At 45.4% G+C, this 8,189-nt stretch overlaps 1 protein-coding gene across 2 annotated transcripts in view; it reads left to right on the top strand.

Annotated features, from left to right (window-relative positions):
- Positions 1 to 3,908: 3,908 nt before the first annotated feature.
- Positions 3,909 to 8,189, top strand: part of LOC100749387 — a 56,485-nt gene continuing 52,204 nt past the window's right edge. The window contains exon 1 of one of the 2 annotated variants that reach the window (XM_033321245.1): positions 3,909 to 4,839. The gene's annotated coding sequence lies outside the window, so the exon portion shown is untranslated. The remainder of the gene's footprint in view (positions 4,840 to 8,189) is intronic. The other variant, XM_003484914.4, reaches the window with a different exon arrangement.

The following is an 8,189-nucleotide window of genomic DNA, read 5'->3' as shown; positions in this document are numbered from 1 at the left end:
AGAGGAGAAATAATATTGTTAGCTTGCCAGAAGAATGATAGAACTAGGAGAAGTACATTTTTCAACAAATTTGTTTGAGATAAAGAGTTATTAATAGTTGATCGTTTAGCGATGTCAAACATAATTCTCGTAATTTTCCATTTTTAGCCCATAAAACTTTTTGAAAGCTTTGCTCTTCTAACACGGAACTCAATTATTTTCAAGCACGTCATCGTATTTATCGCAACATTTAATTAAACAGATTCAAGTATAGCAAATTTCGTACTATTTGGTAATATTTTCGCATGATTGCTAAACTCTGATACTGTGCAAATGAAACACGTATATAGAACTCGATAGAAAAACGCTTCACTGGAAAATAGGGGTATGTGCAAATATTATATTTTTCATAGCCACTGAACAATATGTTGAATATGAGTTCACATGGTTGGAAAGGTTAATTCGAACTCGAAAAAGTTCCTCCTCTCCCTTAGTTTATATATCTATTTATATATTATTCTCTGTGTCATCGATGTTGTGGCGATAATTGTTCGTGACAGATGCTAACATTTGCACACGGGACAACTCGTTAGTCACATTATTCAGGATATTCTCTGGGAATTATTGTCGTGGCACTTAACATGTGCCAGTATATCACCATTGGACTATCAAGACAGAGTAAACCTTGCCGCCCGTAAGTCACGGAGTTCCTTCGGGAGTTGCACGCCAACTAGCTACGATAAGAGATAGCTTCAACGTCAGTTGTTTTCGTCGAGGGAAAAGAAGCCAGTAGAATTTCGTTCCGGTGTCGAACATGAGCTAGGTATCGAAAGGAAAGATTGGATACGATGTTGCAAACTGAACAGCTCTGCTTGTAACATGAATTTTCCGAACATCACGAGTAAAATACGTCTACAAAGTAAAAAAAAAACTCTAAGATAGAGGATTTTCTAATGCGGGATCCTACTTGAGACTTTGGTCCCTGAAACTTTCTATAGTCATGTTTTCTTGGAAAGAAAAGAGCGTTTTCGTGTCAGACGCTGTTACTAGATCATAACTTGTCCAAGAATCTCATTTTCGAAAATCCCCTTTCAAAGAACTTGTTCGGTGGTAAAGAAGTTTTCCGTTTCGCTTAGATCCCGTGATAGCAAGTCGAACACGTTCAGTCGGCGGATCGAAGTTAATTGGCGAGAAACGAAATAATGCAAGTTTCCGATAGTGTTCTGTCGACGAGTTTCGGCGCAGTCCAGACACGAGTACCGTCTCGAGAGCTAATTATGATAAAGAGCAATAGCGTTATCAGATTCCTTTATCCCGAAAGAAACTTCGCCAAAGTCTGCAGACGTAATTATCAGGTGAGGTTGAAGACAGGGGACTTGGTTGAGAACAAAATAAGAAAGAAGAGGAAAAAGAAAGAACGACGGAGCCCTGTAAGTCGCTTTGACATTGAGAACAATGGAGCCAAGGTTTCGTTTCGTCCATTGGGGGAACCAAAACAGCTTCGAGGTTCTAGAGTTCCCTGTTCATCCAAGTTGGCCGAAACTCGGCAACGGCCGGCTAGAAAAGACTGCCCCACGAACTACAATATCCCCGGGGAATCCAATCAGAGCGAGGAGGAGCTTCGAGCATCTAACCTCCGCCAACCTCTCGAGTACAAATCTCGAGCACCTCTCGGGCTGCTCGACGAATAGCCGGAATAAGATTTACAGCGTCTCCAGACTGAAAGAATCCCGCCTTCTATTCAGGATAGAACTGTCAAAGTGTAATCAAGAAATTTTGATTACACCAGCTGCGGAGATCGATTTGATCCCAACGAAATCAGAATCGTATTCTCATCTCCGTGGCAAACGCCTAGGATCCAAGCCCGGGAATGTTCACCACGTGACTGGAATACCTGTCGCGTCGCTCGGATCGAAAATTTCTTAACCAATGAACGAAACGCGTCGGGATTGCGACGAACGCGGATCGGAGACACGCGACAAGGGTGCTCTCATCGCGGAATAATTTCATTCAATTCTTCGATCGATCCCCTTCTGCCAGCACTGCCGAGCTAATACGACTGAGCGCGCCGCTGATCTATATTTCTGGATTGTATTCCGCCGAGCGACATTTCCTCCCCACGACCGCCATCGACACCGAACTCTGCCCCCGCAGCCGCTCACGATCGATTCGAGTTCCATCGAAAAGACCGTGGTACAGCGACGAAGACAGCGAGAGATCGAAGTAACGTCGAAAAAGAACAAAAAAGATCAATACCCCACGTCCCACTTACTGACCCTAACTCTACGAGGCTACCCCATAAAGGCGGCAGGTTCTGCTTCATCCAGCCACCCTAGAGACAGAAAATGGGGAAAGGAAAATCGAAACGGGTCATGCCAGAACCGCGTTACCAAAGATCTGTGTATACTGTGGATTCGCGTTATAGGGTAGTTGCTTGCCGTTACACCGTCGTCACGCGATTCAATCACGTACCATAACGTTCGAAAGCATTAGCATGCACAGGAGTCTAGATTCCAAACTCGTTTGCGAGCAACGTTCCCGGCGCTAGCAAATTCCACGATACACCCTGCAGTAAAAACGCTGAATTCCTAAATTTTTTTATTTGTTATGGTAGATTTTTTACTTCGATATACGATTCGTAGGAATGTGGAGCGTGTAATTTTCATCAACGATCGGCAAAGGAATGTTCGATGCTTTTAATTGCTTCGTGAGATCCAATATACTTCTCATTAAATATTCTCGACAACGCTATCGTAGTTCGAAGATTGATTCGATTTAAAAATTCGGATTTGAATATTCGAACGCGGACAACGGGCAGATATTAGCGTCAATAAAATGTCCGCGGGGAAAACCTGTCGCGTATCAGTTATACCATACTATAATGAAATCCAATTTTGAAATTTGTTATCTTTTATGGCTGCGCACGTAGACGACGAACCGATATAAATTCCACACCGACGGCGCAACAAAAAGGGAACTTTCCAGTATATTTAAACATACGCATCAGAAAAACCTTCGCTGTCGGTGATATTCATGCGTCGTAAATATTCGCGTTCCGACAACGTGATGTTTCACGCTGTCTAATAATTCATTGACGAACCGTTCTATCGGCGATTCAACGTGGAAACAAACCGAATTTCATCTTGTAACCAGCTGTCGCTTCGGCTTCTCTAATTTTCCACGTTTCAGGCTCTCGGCTGAGCCATGGAAATGCAGATGGTAGATTGGCACGGTGAAATCCTTACTGCAAAGCTAGAGATCAGTATGGACTAAATCACGGGAGACTCATGGCTTTGCAAACGCAGCATGGAGGATCAAGAATACGGGGTCTGTCTCGTGTTTGATCACCTGTAATGACATACAGAGAATACGAGGATAATATTTACGAATGTCGTGTGACAAACGAAGACAATTATTTTGGACACATGAGACAGCGCGAACACCTGTCAGCACGGAATGAAATGGAATGGAACGGGCGAGTTTGCGCTCGAGAATGTCACGCGAAAAATGAAGACAACTACGGAAACGCAAGCAGTGAATCAGCACGTTCCGCGACACCGTGTCAGTATCAATTCTTTAGGACCTAAAGAAACCGAGACACGATGGGAACAATGGGGCCAAACCGTAAAAGCAACACGCTATCGATGTGCCACGTCGTAAAGAGACTAATCCGACAAAGTTGATCGATCGTCTTAATGGAATCGCGCGACGCTATTAGATGGTAAGAGAAGAAAAAGAGATATTTTCGTCTGTCCGCTTTCGTGGTATCCAACGAAGTATCGGAAACAGTGACTGTCGCCTGACGGTTCGTCTCTTCCAATCCAGCATCTCTTCGCGACTCGTGCACGACCCCGAAGAGAGCGTATCGAATCGAGGATCTTCGCAAATTTTCGGGGAGCTTCGTTCGCCCACGGATTCTCCCGGGCAGCCGGCACGGCTCAGTATACTGCGTGGCAGCCTGGACCGCAGGCGCCTCCAGTCGAGGGCGCGTAGTTCGCGGTTGCGTGTCTGTGCGGACGCACACCAGTGTGCTTCCAACGAAAAGCGCCTGTACCGTGCTTTTTGGGACGCACTCACTTTTCCACCGTGCGCGTAGTTTGTCGCTCGAAACCGACGTCTCGCCTGCGGTTCAATTCCACGCCAATCAATCGAAACTTTGTATTCGCGAGTCGTCAAATTCCTACTGGAAGCGATAAAGGACATTCGATAAACAAACGGAATTATCGAGAATCCGTTTCGAAACTTGGTATCACCTGCGACCCAGCAGCGACTGATTGCCAGCTCGGCTCGATTTCATTCGCGTCTGTCTAAAGAAGATGGAACTACCTCCGAGTCGGTTTAAAAGACGCGATTCCAGTGATCATGGCGTTGAAACAGTTGCACGAAATTGATCGTCATTGGTCGAGAATCGATCGACGGCGACATTCGTGAAAGTCATGGGTACTCGTCTCTCAATCAGGTCGACTGAACGCGGTTGCCCAGCCGTCTGAATATCGTCTGTAACGTTTACACGCGGATGCTGCTGCTGGTTCCGATTTGTGGTGCACCGACCAGTCGCGCTTGTGTGTGCCGTGTACGCGGAAGATGTACAACGCATAGACCGTTGCTGTGATACGCTGTCCCGCGCGGTTCTTTGCTGTCGCTGCTTCCAAGTGGCTGGTACACGGCGTTTGTGGCCAAAAGAGTAAAGAGATTAGCGGACAGACAGAAAGACAGGGAGAGGAACAAAGGGAAAGATATAGCGTGCTCGGGGAGAGGGAACGGAAGAAGAGAGAAAGAGGGAGCCTGGAGAGAGTAATGATCGTGACGACGGTCGTACGGACAAATGAACACCTCGGCACAGCGTTTGGGATATTCCAAGTGAGTAACTGGCCAACCGAACTTGTAACTTCTAGATACGTACTCGCTTAAGAGCACTCGCTTAGTCTGGTAGAAAGATAGTTTCATTAAAGAACTTTCCTTTATTTCTCCTCATCCTGTATATCCGCAAAGTGGTCTTCTCTTAAAACCCAGGTAGGGAGGGGGCGGGGGCAGAATCATACGGGGCACGACTCAGAAGTTTCCAAAGGCTAATCGAAAGATAGAGGAAGAAACGATCGGATTCGACAAGTCCCGTTCGATCTTAACCGAGTGAATTTCATTTGCAGAATCGTTTCACTAAGCGAGAGAAATTCTTCGAACCGAAAATTGAGATGAAGCCCATTTGCTAAACTGGTTCAACGAATCCCCCAGGGAAATTCGATGAATTTTTTGGCCCTCCCCTCGCCACCGTCGCGCTACTTCTTCGCAATTTTCGTTCCACTCGAGCTCTCAGCCCTCTTGGCTTCTCTCTGAATCCACGATAAGGAATCATTCGAGCGTGTACATTCCCTTGGCTACCGCATTTGGCGCGAAATCCAACATGCGGTTGGCACTGGACCTACCAATGCCGCGCATTCTCCCCAAGCCGGAGCTAGGTTCGTGCTTAACGAGAATTTCTTGGTGAAACTTGTCGGCTGAAAATTCTTTTCGTCTCCCGACAAACTTGGCCGTGTTTGAATGTGCGACAACACACACCGTCAACTCGGCCTTCCTGCGCACCCTGCAACGATGCGTCGTTCCTTCAAATAGCCGCGCAGACCAATTATGCAACGATGATCGTTAAAGTGAATCGTTCGACTCACTTTAATTTTCTTTCTCTTTTTCGTTCGCCCGAATAAAGTAATATATCTTACGACATCGATCGATGTTTTTTTACACAGGAGAAACCAATTTCTACAAGAAAATTCGCGAAAAAAGAAACAATCTCAATGGTTGGATCGAGATAACGAAACCCACTCGGGTTTTATCAGTGCGGCGGGAAAACTTCCGGAAAAATAGGAATTGAATAGGAAGATAGGAGAAGCGTGTACGAGATAAAGATATATCGGAGAATAAAAGTAAATCCTACTCAGGGACCTCCTCTTACACCTGTACGAGAGGACCGACAAGTTTCTTCGATAACCCGGTGGATCCTAGGCGAGGAACCTATTCGTCTACCTTTCAATTCAACGACGGAAACGCATTAATATTGTGGTTCGACAGGGTTCTCGAAATGTTATTACATTATTTATACGATATAAACGGTGCAGCAGCTCCCGTCAGAACGGAGGGAACAGGTTCGAAAGAAAGTCGTTTCTCCTTTACGTTATTTTACGGACACCGTCATGGCTAGAAATTTGCGGATAGCTCGTGGCTTTGTTCCTCCGATACGATTTCACTTTCTTTTATTTTTCATCGAGCAGCCGGATGTGTAACATTACCATTTATATGGAAGAGTCCAGGGGACGAAGCTGTGTACCTCTGGACGTCGACATCGAAATCCAGACAGAAGATCCGATACGAAATGGAGAGAAGTGTCGCGAACAGAAGTAAAGAAGCAAAAAGGTTTGAAGACGACAGGAGTAGGTTTCAAATGGTACACGACGAGAGATAGAAGGAGAGGGACTCGGGATACGACTCGCTTTTTATCAACGTTCTAAAGTGCACATTTCTGTAAGACGAATCGCGAGTCGAACGTGGAAAAACTTGCCTTCCTACTTCTTCGTTGTATCCTGTCCCTGCCCCCTCCCCTCCCACCTTTCCACGGAATCGTGTTAAGAAAAAGAAATACGCGAAGCAACTCGGCTGTCGTTCGCGAGATCGGTTAGAACATGTTCCCGTTACATCGTCGAGACAAATTTTTCGATTGCTTTAACTTAGTCGTACGCGTTCGCGAATTCGTAAGCGCTCGAACAAGTTGACATTAGCATTTAAATGGCGGAGAGAAGAAGGACTACGGGCTCGTCCGCTACTCGCGGACTACGTGTCGCGGATTTTACGCGAGAGCTCGTACGTGCAAAACGAAATCCAACGGAAGAGAGAGAGAGAGAGAGAGAGGGTGAAGATCGGCTAAGTGGAGGACGTGGGACAAGATAGAGGTCGCAAAGTAACCTTTACGACGTTTTAAGAAGCGTTCATAATGACCGTGGTTACAGTATCCAGTTACAATGGCCCCGACCGTTGTACCGTATTAGCATTTACACGAAGTTAATTGGCTTTATCGTGGCCCGTGGCGCGAAGATAAAAATGCACGTCGCCCTGAGAATCCATTAAACGAGAAATTCAGGGAAATTCGGGATCACTGGCGGTTCTTAAGAAGCAAAAGCAGATACGAAAGTAGAAACCGCTGCGAGGAACCAGACTATCGGCATGTCGTAATTTTCGTTCAATGTTCTCCTTTGGTTGAACTGGCTCCCTGTAGCTCTCACGGAGCCTGGAAGGGGCTAAAATGAAATCTAGATGCGGCTAAGAAACCACGAGGGAAGGGAGAGAAAGGTGGTGTCGAGTGGTGGTAAAAGAACCAATGATAGTGACGGGACAGAGTATATAGTGAAACTATATCCTCCGTTCAATTAAAATCCAAAGCTACAGCAACGAAGAAGGTTTCCAATGCGTACAATTGTTCGCGAAATTATTCGAATACTTACAGGCACCCTTTATGAATATATTATGAAACGAGACACGAATAGTCAACTATCGTGATTACGTCGATGAAGTTTGAAGTTGACAAACTTGAAAATATACGCATGAACTACAAAACATTTAGTACAAGTACATATATCACGAAAATCATAGTGTTAATTATCCTTGTCATTACAAGCCTAAATATTCAACGGGAGAATTTCTAAATAATTTTTTACTAAATGTACACTTGCGGTAAATATCTCTCGCGTTATCAAATTGGTTTGAAATTTTATCAATACAATCAAGACTCTTGCCTCGTCATAGCGCCACTAAATGTTAAAATGTTTTATATAACACGCAACGTATCAGTGTACCTTATAAATAAACATCGCCATTTTCACGAGACGTTTCTTCACTGTCTTCGCTAATCTTGGACCACCAATTAACCCGCAAGCGTGTATCGTAATTGCCTCGAAGGTTAGCGAATGTCTCGCGACGCGGTTCGTTCCATCGCTAGCGAAGTAGTGGGAGGAGGTCAGAAATGGTAGCAGAGACTATCAGGTGGGAAACAATGGATAAGGTAGAAAGGAAAGCCACGGGTTGGAGAGGGGGTGGTAGGCTGCGGTGGGAAAGGAGGGGAACAGGAGATGTAACTGCTCTTATTTCTTCTCGCTGCCGCCGTGGCCCAGGCGGGAAACAAAAGGCGATCCGACATCAAACATTCAAATTAGAAAACTCCCCCGCCG

The sequence above is a fragment of the Bombus impatiens genome, unplaced genomic scaffold, assembly GCF_000188095.3.
Source record: "Bombus impatiens unplaced genomic scaffold, BIMP_2.2 scf_0027, whole genome shotgun sequence".
Classification (NCBI taxonomy): domain Eukaryota; kingdom Metazoa; phylum Arthropoda; class Insecta; order Hymenoptera; family Apidae; genus Bombus; species Bombus impatiens.
Note: the sequence above shows the minus strand (reverse complement) of the source record. Positions and strands in the feature narration are given on the sequence as shown.